Here is a 13,312-nt window from a genome sequence, read left to right on the forward strand (position 1 = left end):
AAAATGGTGACTAGACATTGCTTTACCTTAATGGGTGCTGTCAAACGTCCAGTGGGAGCAATTTTCCAGACCTTTCCATTTAACAGAGGTCTGAATCCCAATTAGGGTGTCCTCTGCTCAGAGAACTCAAAAGTTGTCATATTGGGAGCAGAAGGCCTTGCATTGCCACATTAAGGGAGCCCTGATCCCACTAGATTTTAAGCAACTTTCAAAACTGAAGCCTAGGTGCTGTCTCTGGAATTCTGCTCACCATTAGTTGCTCAATGAAGAGACTCATACCCTCTTTCAACTACAAGGGCCAATAAGATGTACCAAGTATTGACCATATCAACATTTTCTTTTCACATTTTCCCCTAATTTTTTAAAAGCTCTTGGTCAAGCTTTATTTTCTCTTACTTTATTTTAAAGAATTTATACACATCTGCCTTCTCTATAAAGGCTGCTCTAATTTTATGAAAGAAAAATAATTACATTCTCTCCTTCCCAACTCTAACTCCATCTCTGCCCAGCTCCCAACAATGGACATTCTTCATAAATTGCAGAATAAATATTGATTGGTGCAGTCCTTTTTACTGTGGGAACAATGCTATGTGTTACTGTCCCTAACTGTTTCAGGTTATATGTTGTGAAGTGGCACCTGGCCATGCCTTCTAGGTGAGGATGTAGGACAAATATGATGTTAGTGATGAGAGTAAAATTGCTATCTTTTACTCACTCTGTGATTCATAGCAGCTTATAAATGGGGTGATTTCTGGACATCTGTATGCCTGTGCCCATTTTTACTCTAAATACAATCAGAATAAGCCAGATTCCACTCGTATCACTGGCACTTCCCGAGATCATTTGTTTAATGCACTATTGGATTTTAGGATCTTATTTAAAAAGTGAGCAGTGCAGTGAGAAAAGAGCGTATCTTAAATAATTCTCAAGGATCTGCACAGACTGTGCTGATAGGGAATTGATTGCACAGAATAGCAAGTCCCCAAAGTGTCCCACGAAGCTATGTGAGCCCCCTGTGAGTAGCCATGTGAGCACCTTGGATCTGAGCACTCAGGATGGAAGTTTCAGCAGACAGCTGGCTCACATTTCGCTGACTAGAAGGAGGAGACATGCAGGTCTGGACATTATCTCTAGACAGGGACGTAGAAGTTCAGCAAAAGATGCTCAATAACAGCTGAGAGAGGTGGCACGGGGCTGTTAAACACAAAGCATGACAACATGAGCCCCAGAGGACCCCAAACGAAACTTCTGCAGTAATAAAATTTCTCTCTCCCACAGTTTCACATGGAGACCTTTGTGAGCAAAGGTAATCCAAATCAGCTAAACTCCACGCAGTCTTTCCCTGCAACATTAAGAGCATTTCATGAAATGACAGGATATGAAGTATCAAGAGCAGAGAACAGCAGGATCTTTTCTTTTTCCCCAGTCCTTGGAAGGAGAATTTGAATGATGAGTCATTCAGCGGGCAGCAACTCAGTCATTTGTGTTTCCTGTTGGTTGGGCACGCACCTGGGATTTTTAGTGTAGTCATACTAACAAAGCACTTGGCACTGAACAAGTCTGGCCCTGCCTCTAGAGCCATAGACCCTAGGGGGGTTCACAGCTCACGACACGAAAATATCTCACACCTAAGCCCCTGCACAATTCATCACCACTTTTCCCATGAATTATTTACCCTTTTGTACATCTTATACTCAGATTGAGGGTTGTTGGCTGTATTAGTCAGGGTTCTCCAGAGAAGCAGAACCAACAGGATGTGTATGTACAGAGAGCAAGAGAGATTAATTTTAAGAAATTGGCTCACATGACTGTGGAGGTGCAAGGCCCTAGTCTGCAGGGTAGGTCGCCAGGCTGGAGACCCAAGAAAATGTCACAGTCCAAGTCCAAAGGCCATCTGCAGGCAGATGTCCTTCTTGCTCAGGGAAGGTCAGCTTTTGTCTTATTAAGATCTTCAAGTGACTGGATGAGGCCCACCCACATTATGGAGATAATCTGCTTTACTCAAGGTCTACCAATTTAAATGTTAATCTTATCCAAAACATAACTTCACAGAAACATCCAGAATAATGTTTGACCAAATGTGGGCACTGGTCCAGCCAAGTTGATACATAAAATTAACCATCATGTCAGTTATATTGGTTATGTTATTTGTTGTTGTTTGATTTTTTTATTCATTTATTTGTTTGTTGATTTGTTTGCCCTGAATGAACTCAGATAATTACTCATATTTTTCAATAGAAAAGCATCTTAAATGAGTGAGAAGGGAGATCCTAGAGAAAAATCTAGGGAAGTCAGTCCTTGAGTTCTAGCTTTGTGTCCAGCCCTCTGCTGGGTGATTCATTCACCTCTTTCCACTCAAAAGGACACCCACCTTATGAGGTAGGTATCAGCTTCCCCATTTTTCAGACACAAAAGCTAGGACTCAGCTAGGTTGAGTGATCTGCCCAAGATCACCTGCTGGTGAGTAGGGACAAAGGAAAATTACCCCAAGTCTCTCTGACTACACTACCCCATTGTACCTCCAATATGGCACCTTCTTGACAATGGTATACAGAAGAGACCGATTGTCTATGTGCATCTAGAATATTTTTACACTGCCATATTGCCTCTCGAGCTATCTGTACTGCTGTGAGGATAGCAAAGATATTTAGTAGACCCAAGACCCCCCATCAAGACATTACACGGCAAATGATGACAAAGTTAGTGCTACACGACTGAGAAATCATGAATTCTCATCTGTGCTCTCATCTGTGACCAGGGTAGTTATTTATTCACTCATTTTATTATCTCTCTGCTTGTTCCAGATGTCACAAGAGGGTGGCCTGAGGGCCAAATATGATTTGCAGACAAGTTTTGTTTGAACACCCCCCACCAATCTTGCACTGTGTTTTAAACGTTTTTAGTTGCCAACACTTAAAAAATTGAGTTTTCACATCCAAAAAAATCATTTTTCTGCTTTCCTTGAAAATTCAGCAGATTGGGCAACATTAGGTCTCAATTCCCACATGGCAAACGGAAGCAGTAGGTGCGTGCACTTTTCAACAGAGTTAAGCTCTATTTCACCAGAGGGCCCACCCAGCCCACTTTGCTCCTTTATGGCTCCTTCCTGCATATCCCCTATGCTCTGTAGAGTATTTATAGTCCACTCTTTGAAAAAAATGTGTGGAGGTGGTTCTGAGACTGAGGCAGGATAAACAAGTTTCTTCACAATTCAGAATGTCAGTGTGTCCAACAGGATCAAGAAATTTTTTTGACTCCTTTCTTTTTTAGGACTCCTCTTGCCCCTACTCTGTAACCTGAATAATGTCATACAGCCCTTACTTGAATACCTCAGGGAACCCTATTCTTTTGTTGAATAGTTACATTTCTTAGGAAAATTCTCATTAAATTGAGTCCAAATATGGCCCTCCAAATATGGCTGTAAAATCTGCCATGTGTTGGATCTACCTCCAGTTCAGTCCTTAGGGGCCCTCTTCAACTGACAACTCATCAAATATTTGGGGTCAGCTCTCATACCTCCTCTAAGCTTTAAGCACCTGATGGTTCTTACAAGAAGCCACTGTGTTTCCCACAGTGGGACATGATTTCAAAGTTGTATGACATGGGAAGTGATGTAGAACTCTATTAGAAGGGAGAGATGATGCCTAAAGAGCTTCCCTTTTATGTTATTGTATCTTAAGAACACGAAAGTTTTGATGATGAAAGGTAATCTTCCAAGCTTACAGAATTGGATTCCCTGAAGGGTTTACACACTAGGATGTCTTAGTGGGCAGAAACTGTGTCTTCACCTCTGAACTCCATAAATGTTCTGCAAGTTTTCAGTTTCATAGCATGTTTAGGATATTTCAGCCTTGTTGATAATATATGTTCACAGAACATGAATGCAGTTCAAAATTAATCAAAGATGACAAATTCTAAATTGTCTCTAATTTTCCAGAAGTGAATTCCAAGAGCATGTGTGTTTGTGTTAAATGTCTATTTGTGATAGTCATATCAAAAGGAGTATTACCACACATTATGGTACTCACTAGACACACTAAGGGCATCAAAAACATCCCGGGTCAGGTTAGGACAGGTAAAAATGTCTATGGGTAGGAGGTGAAGATTAGAGAGGTTAAAGAGGCAAGGAGATAGTTACTATTCTTTCATGAGTATAATTTCACATATGATAAATATGAGTCTAGTTTTTAACACAGAGTTACTATTTACTACCCTTGAAGAAGTTAAAAATCTATAGAAAAAAAGGGTAGTGATCCTTTAAAATAAAACTTGTGCACAATAGAAATCAATGTTAGAACACTTCGTGAGAGCTCTAATTATATAAAAATTTCAGGATTTTGATGAAAGGAGAAAAGTTTAGAATGAATTAGTAAAAGCCTCTTTCTACTTAGGAAGAAAACATCAGAGGGAAGTCTCTCAGGCAAAAGTCGAGTGACCGTAATCTTTCCTCTTCAATAAAATTGTCTTCTGGCTACTGCTAAAAATAAATCTCAAAGGCAATTTAAGGATGAAAAAACTAGAATCCATGTGAGTTAAGCAGAAGAGTTAAGAGAAGCAGGAACACTAAAGTTCCTGAATTAAGTATATTGCAGTTCCTGAACCAAAGTGTTGGCTTCTAGGATCTCTGAAAAACATAGTAAACAAGTCAGGGTATATAACTTTCATTTTCTGATAGCAAATTCCTGGCACCAAACTTCAGCAGGAAGGTACTGGCCATCTCTGAGGTTCAGAGAAGTCAAGGACATACCTAAGGTCACAGAGTTAATACATGGCAGAGCCAGGCTTTAATTGTCAGCATGGTCTGACTCCAAGGAACTCTGATCTTGAACTGTTTTCACAATCGCATAGAATGGGTAAGATTCAATTGTAAGACTTTTATTTGTACTATCATGGAAACAGACTCTCTCTTTCATGGGTGCTGGCATAATACGACCCTCAAGTTCCAGGGTCCACCAAGTAAGCCTAAGAATAGGGAAGTATAAGAAAAAAGAGCAGGAGCAGCTGCACATTTCTAGGGAGCACCACTCACCCAGGTTTCTGTGTAACAGGAGTTCTGCAGCACAGTGGTCCTGACCCGGAAGTGGATCCTGATGACATCACTTACACACTGAATCAAGTCCCTCCTAGAAACAGTTCTAACCTTGGACCTAGGCAATTACGAGAGCCAATAAGCTTTCTTTCTTGCTTAAGCTAGGTCATAAAGTATATGTAATTTATACATTTACTTTATAAGGCTCTTATAAATAATAAATACAGTAATGGATATAAAGTGTCTAGCACGTGTTGAAGATGTAATAGACACAGTTTAATGTTAGCACTCTTCCTCTCCCAACTGTTTTTATTTCATTAAATCCCCACTTAAATTGGACATTATACGTTAAATAGTTATTAGTAATTCCAGTAAGTGTGATTAAGTCAGTTAATGACCATTTCTTTCCTCTTGTAGTGTGGGGGCTCTTCATCTACTTCTGCCCTGCTATGTTCAACTGAAAGAAAGAGAGAAAGAAAGAAAAAGAGAGAGAGAGAGAGAAAGAGAGAGAGAAAGGGAGGGATGGAGGGGAAAAAAGAAACAATTTTCAAACAGAAAACCTCTAGCCATATGAACAATTTCTCTCTCCCACCTTCCTGCTTGCCTATGTTGGAAACATGGACTAGGACTTCTGGAAAGAAGTATGCACTCCCCTATATTAATCTGTATTATTTGGCTGAAAATAACAGAAACAAAATTTAAGGAATTTTAATTTTTTTTAAAAAAAGGTGATTTACTGGATGACAGAACCAAAGCATGGAAAGGGATGAATAATGTCCCCAGATTTGGTGTGAGTAGAGCGTCCAGGAATACGGGACTTAAACAAAGTAAAGTATACTTCCTCTCTAGTGTACACCCTCTCCCCCTCTCATCCACTCCACTTCTACTCATTTCTCATCTTGGCTTTTGTCTTTATTGACTCCATTCTCTTAGCTGCACTCCACATTCTGGAAGACCTGGCAGCTTTGAAATCATATCTTTGAAGTTCGCGGTCCAAAAGGAAACAGAGAACTCTCCCTCCCAACCTTAGCAAATAGCACTGAGTATATAAGCTTGGTTCACAGGCCCACCCACTAGCCCAGAGAGGTAAGGGTCTGTGATTGCCAGTTCTTGCAAATTCACTTTAAGTGCGGGATGACGAGGTCCTCAGAGAAAGCAGGAATAAAGAAGAAAGAGGAAATGCTGTATGGAAACAAACAACAAGTGTTCACTCCACCTACTTTCTTCTCTTTGAGCCTGGAGCAAGCCTTAGGTGGCCAGCACCATGATCCTCTCTCTTCAGTGGGCCCCACCATGGTCCGAGTCTACAAAGTCAAGGCTATCTTCTAAGCATTATGCAAGGACAGAGAAAGACCCACTAAAACCTCAAGCCCCAAAACCCGTAGACAGATCCCCAGAAAACTAAAAAGATGCATTTTTATTCCTGCTCTTGCCCAAGTTTTACTTCTAATCTTCTTCCTGGAGGTTCCAGGAAATGAAATTGTTGATCAAAAAGAGTGTTTGCCAAACCTCCATCACAATACAGAAAATCATTCCATTGCATCCCAATCTCACTAGTCTATATCATCCAACTGCTATGTGTGTTTGTTTTCATCTCTCTGAGGACTGGCCTCATACTTTCCCCCTGTGCATCTAAGGCTCTCCCTGGAGGAAACGGAGGTGAGTCGGGTACCCAGAGAAGCCCAGCTGAGTGGCGTTAGGTGACGTTGGTGTCTCTTAGGACAAAGCACCACTATTCTTTACTCCCATTGTCAGCTCACTTGAACTGTGTGCATAGTGATAAGCAAGGGAAAAATGCCATGTAGCACAAACACATGGCACACTAGCTTTGCAACATGTTTCAAAAGAAAGATATTTTTAAAAATCAAATATTCCAGCACACTAAATCAATCTAGTATAGAACTATGACAATGCTTCTTTCTTGTGTATTTTTAAATAATAAAAACACTGAAAAAAGAAAAAGAAGACACCTATAATCTACCACCTCAGCACAATTACTTTAATTCTTATAGATGTTCATTTAATCTTAGACATTGATTTTAAATTGCCTTAATTATTCTTGATACCTTTTAATTTTATTCAAAACAAATTTCAGAAAGACATTGTTCTGAAAACTCATGGGACTGTTTATCAAATCACTGATAATTATGCATGGTGGCAATATGACCTCTTATCTGTGTTAGCATTCCAGGGAAGAAATACCTTAATCCGCACATTCTTAGCTTCAGGCAAAAAGATTGGGCAAAAATATATAGAACAAAAAGGTGAAGGTCAGAGATATCAGCAGGAGGGTTTGATTTCACTTGAAACTTTTTTCAAAGAGGTATATAATCACATACTCACCATAGTGTGGTTTGCAAGTGTGGTGCAGGGCAATAGAAGTCTCTTCCAGTCTTATGTCTAATGGTGTGGAGAGAGGGATTGTAATCAGATGAGGTATGATATTGACTGCACCTAGTCTGAAGGCTGAATAAGCGATTAAAAGTTTGAACCATATATAGGGCCACTTATTTCTATCCCAAGGGAAAGTTCTGGGTAGAAATGACACTGTGTTACTGCATTCTAGGCTAGTCTGCCTCCATCTTCAACGCCGGTCTCCATCTATAAAGAGTAAGAACCTTGAGAGCTGAGAAGGCCATTTTGTCATCCCTGCCCATCACCTCCTTCCCACCCCCAAGGACTGAGTTTGGTTTGGCTCCTAATTGAGTGCTCCTCAGTGCATGAGATATATATGCATCTGAAACTCATCAGTCTAACACCTACCTCCTCATCTTCCCCATCAAACTGGTTCCTCCCCCAGTTGGTCCCATCCCACCATCTCAGTATATGACAGCTCCATTGTTCAAATTCCTCAAGCCAAATGCTATAATAATCCTTAATTTCTCTTTCTCTTTCCTTTCTAAATAGCAAGTCTACCTGACTCTACCTTTAAAACATTAGAATTTACCACTTCTCACCTGGTCCAGGATGATGGCAATAGCCTCCTAACTAGTCTCTCTGCTTCTGCCTTTACTAAACTCCACTGGTCTAGATGCCAGCGTGTCTTACAAATAAGCCGGTGCTCTTACTATGCTGCCAATTTCAAAACTCCCCCTAGATTAAACTTTAAATCTGGAAAAGTATTAAGATTAAATGGTTTGGGTGAATAATCACCTCTTCGTGCACATTGATTATAACAAGGAAGCAAAGTAGAAAAAGGACAAAAAATTTACCCTAATCCATTTCAGGATACAAAACAGATTAAATTTCAACCAACTAACCAAAACAAAGGGCGGGATACAGAAAAAAATACACACTGAGGGATGAGTGTTCTTGTTTGCCTTTCTATACTGATAAAAATTAAACAAACTTTCAATGCTTTACTTTGCACTGGAAGGATGGAGACTACATGCAACTAAGTGTTATCCTTTCCCATTTCTGATCAATAATGTTTTACGGTCTTTAAAGATTAGTAGATACTACAATTGGTTTCTCAGGGACATGACTAACAAGCAAGAGAAGCTAACAGATGGCTTTAATGCAGATGGCTTCCCGAAAAGAGATAGTCTTCAGAGAACATGTCACATCTCATCATTTTGTGATAGGATGACGTTCTTTATTGGGGTGAAAGGGAGGAGAGAATATATTGGTCGGAATTCTTTGCTTTGTCCCTTTGAGGATAAAGGCAGGAAGCACATGGCCAGGGTGTCTGCAGTTTGTGGTTTGGGCTTGGATGTGGCTCCCCTTCCCACCTCCGCCATTGGTCATTCTTCTTGGCTCTACAAGTGAGAGCTGTTGCTCTTCCCTGGAGAGCTGGGGGACAAGGAAGAAGGGATAAAAATTATGGAAGTGATTACTCTTTCAAAGCTAGGAAGGGAAATGAAGATGAAAGTATTTTTTCCCCCTTTTTTATCATGCTATAGCTATGTATTGTGTTTGTGAAGCCATTGGGAGGAACTGAACAGGCATATGGTAGTGATTACTGCTTCAAAGCCAAGGATGGGGAGAGGGTGAGAAAGTGAGTACATGGAGTTAATATGTCTTTTTCTTTTTTATCATCCCATAATTTTGTATTGGGAATTAACACAATTGGGGAGAACTGATAAAGTATACGAGTAAATATTATTTTCAAAAAGGTATTCAAATAGAGAAAAGCAAAAGGTTACAAAATATGGCATCTCTTAAAATTATACTCTAGGACACTTGCTTAATTTAGCCCAAATATTCATAGAAGGCTTTTACGCCATTACATTGCTTTATTCATATATAAATACTGTTATTTCTTAGTCTTCCTTAATAACTGATAAGATTTAATTTTCCCTCCATCTCTCCCCTCTTACTCACAATATGCACTTTTTGTTGCAGGTGTTTGGGTTTATCTTGTTTTTCTCTGCATTTCCACTTTCTCCCATTACATATGGCTCCCCACAGATTGCATTCACAGATCTTGTTTAACCAATTTCAGTTTTGTTCTCACTCATGTAGAAGAGTCTATTTTCAGGAGACAACTGTTCTTAGAATTGTGATAAGGAGCTCGTGTCTTAGGGCTAATTATTCAGGTATTAGTATAAGTCCTTATCATTCTCTAAACATTCTCCATTACATTACTATAAACAAGACTTCATTGTAAATCTATTACTTTTACCTATTACGCTTATGGGTGCCTTTTGCCAACCAATGAATGAGTAGAGAAGCTTATTTACCTGAGGGCTCTCCACCAGTAAGTCATTATCTTACTGAAAACTAGAAATTATCTTACTGAAAGCTGGAAATTACTTCCAATTTCCTTATTTCTCATCAGTCATCAATAGAGGGAATAGGTTACTTTTAAAATAGTAATGTAACTTCTCATGAGAGAAAATAGTCGAGAGCTCTCACCCATATTGTCGTTACCTATATTGTCATATTTTGGATTAGAATGAGAAATTGTGTGGTGAATTCAAAAGAACAATGGATTTAGAGTCAGATCTGAGTTCTAGGGCCAGATATGACACGACCTAGCCCTGTAGCCTTAACCAAGTCATTTAACTCACAGGCTTCAGTTTTTGCAACAGAAAATTGAAAGGATTATATCAGATCAGGTTTTTCAAATTGTATGTCTCACAGAAAGCCAGTTTCATGTAATAAAAACTTTTTATAAGTTTAATATTTCATTTTATTCAACAAAGATTTGCTGAATGCCTACTATGTACTAGGAAAATAAGACAGGAAAAATGATCCTGAATGCAATGTGATGAGAAAAAAAAGCAGAAAATACAGAAGGGAGGGTAAGGGATGGGGAAAACACAATGACAAGGCATAAAAACTGGAGAACTAAAATGAGAGAAGAGACAGAATATGTCAGAGCAATATTTGAAAAGTTGAATATTTGCAAATTTTCAAGGACTAATCAAAGACAGCAATCCAGAGATTCAAGAAACCTAGTGTATCCCAAATAGAATAAATTAAAAGAAATTCCAACTAAATACATTATAATAAAATGGTTGAAAATCAACAACTGAGAAAAATTTTAAAAGAAACCAGAAAAATAAAGCCAGATCATGTGCAAAGGAATAAGTTAGACAGCTGACTCCTCAATACATCAATGGAGTCCTGATAATAGTGGAATGAAAGCTTCAAAGTACTAAAAGAAAATGACTGCCAACCTAAAAGTCTATATCCTGTGAAACATCTTTCAAGAATGGAGTGAAAGTAAAGACATTTATAGACCTAAGAGAGTTCATCACTAGGTCACCCCCATTAAAAAATAATCTAAAAGAGGCACTTCAAGCAGAAGGAAAGTAATTCTAGATGTAAGATCTGAGATGCAGGATAGAATAAAGTGAACTAATGTTAATCAACATTGAGTGTATAAAACAGTAATAATAATGTCATTTTTTAAAAGTAAACTTAAAAATACAACACAATAACAAAAGTCAAGAAGGGGATAAATGGAATTAAACTTTGAAAAGAACTTGTTTGCTGGGAAGAAGGTCAAGGTTTTGGTTCATTTTAGACTTCAATAATATAAGCATATTTGGTAAAATTTCCAGCGGAACCATTAAAAGAAACAGCACATGTAACTTCCAAACTAGGAGAGGGAAAAATAAAAGATAAAAATTACTCATTCAATTGAGAATAAAAGGCAAGAAATGAGAGAAAAAAACAATCCCAGAATAGGCCTGGCACATAGTAGATACCTGTAAAATATTGGCAGGATAAATGGCTGCATTCATGAAGGAAAGGATGGGTGAATGCACATGTTGACATTCCTATACTGAGGACACCAGGTAAGAAGAAATCAGTTCCTGGATCCTGCCTAGTTTAGAGGTTGTGATTTAGAAATAAATGGATAAATGAGGTTGCTAGAGTGGCAAACATCAGTATTTGTCCTAAAATTTATATAGCGCCTTTGAAATCTTGTATGTGAATTCTCATTCCTATATCCACGCATTGCATTCCCCTTGAGGTGAGCCAGCTGAAAAGACAGCATTTGCATTCCACAGCTCTGATATACATATGGTGGTACCCTGGATTTCCCCATTCCCCATCTTTAGGCAAAAGTCATTTTAATTTTTCACTTCATTTCAGTATTTCTGAATGCTACTTACCACGTAAGATTGCATTTGCAGACTGCCTTGATCAGTAAAGGATTTTTGGTTGTGCTGGCCCCTCTCTCATCTGGATCCCCGGGCAGAACAGCTGCAAAACTTAATCTAGCATTTGGTGATGAATTCATTCATCTTATTTGTATGCAACTCAGGCAGACTAACCCCAACTTTAAAGGAAAATGAATGCTGATCTTTTTAAAGAGAGTGAATATGGAGCAGCCTGATCCCTGAGAGGCTCCAAGAGATTGAAGTTGTTCAAGTCTCACCCTTGGGCCTTACAAAGGTAAAGCCACACAGTCAGGGAGTGATTTGACCATCCTGTCAATCAAAGATGCTGCAGCAAACCTCACTCATTCAGACTGATTAGCCAGAAGGACTTATCTTAGGATGGTAAAAAGAGCACTAATGAAAATCAGCAGCTCTGCTTGGTCTCTTAATCCTTCTGAGCCTCAACTTACTCATCTGTGAATTAGGATGAGTTCAAACATAATCATCTACAACCGCGGTTCTCAGACTTTAGAATGCATCAAAATCACCCAGAGAGCTTATTAAAACACAGACTGCTGGGCTCACCCGCAGAATTTTGGATGTGGCAGTTCTCAGGTGGAGCCCAAGAATGTGCATTTCTAACAAGTTCCAGGAGATGCTGATGCTACTGGAACAGAGACCACACTTTGGAAACCTTGACCTATACAGCTCCTTTTAGCTGTATTATTATACTCTCGAGTGGTGCAAAATTCAAACTATGGAAAAGTTTATTTTAATATTAAGTTTATATGTAAAATAACTTTTGCTAGTTTTTATAAGCACGTGTATTATCAGGTCATATTGATGCACTGTAGTTAAGAATAATTTGTAATTACTCTCATTATTTGCCTTTAATGGTTAACAAAGAGCCTTGGCACACAGCTTATTTTTCTCAACAAGTGAACATGTAATATGCAAGGCCAACCCTTCAAGTATGCAGTAAAAGTGGCCATTTATGTGTTCATGGGCACCAGAAAGAAATTTACAATTTCAAAACTGTATTTGCTTGACCAGTTCCTTACTTCTAGAATGCATTTATTCCTTTGGGTGAAGATTGAAGTTCTATTAAAATGCAAATGTCCCAGAATATAGTAAAAAAAAATAATAATAAAGAAGAAAGAAAGAAAGAAAGAAAATTAAACCTTATCAGTCAATGACCTATTACTCCAAGTGATTTTATCAAATTATGTCGCAAGACCCAAATTTGATAGGAGAAGGAAGATGGAGGCATAGGCATGATTCACCAGGGAGAGAGGTAGCCTCATCATGGCAGAAAAAGGAGACGCTGGTTGGGAAGGTTCAACACTGAAAGGTTCACAAACATCACTATGTCCCTAGGCCTGGACTTGACTATATATTTAGTAAGGCCTTCTCCCCAGTGTGCAAAGCCAGGTCCACTGAGCTTAAGTTCGAGAATGTGGAATCCAAACGAATAAAGCTCCATGGATTCAGGTTTGCCAAATAAAAGATAGTGTTCTCCAAACTCATGCAGTTCCCTGGATGTGTTACTGATGACAACTACATAACAGAGTATGGTATTGTGTCATCTGGGCCACGAGTCACCTACCCTTTTGGTAGAAATGGCTAGGCCAATGGCCTCTGCAATCGAGGATGGAAATCCAGGACCCAGCCATTCTCTGTGGCACAGAAAGGAGTTCAACATTACCAGTCTCTACATCTATGCTAT

Source organism: Ceratotherium simum, chromosome 4 (assembly GCF_057802395.1).
Source record: "Ceratotherium simum simum isolate JZ-2026a chromosome 4, ASM5780239v1, whole genome shotgun sequence".
Taxonomy (NCBI): domain Eukaryota; kingdom Metazoa; phylum Chordata; class Mammalia; order Perissodactyla; family Rhinocerotidae; genus Ceratotherium; species Ceratotherium simum.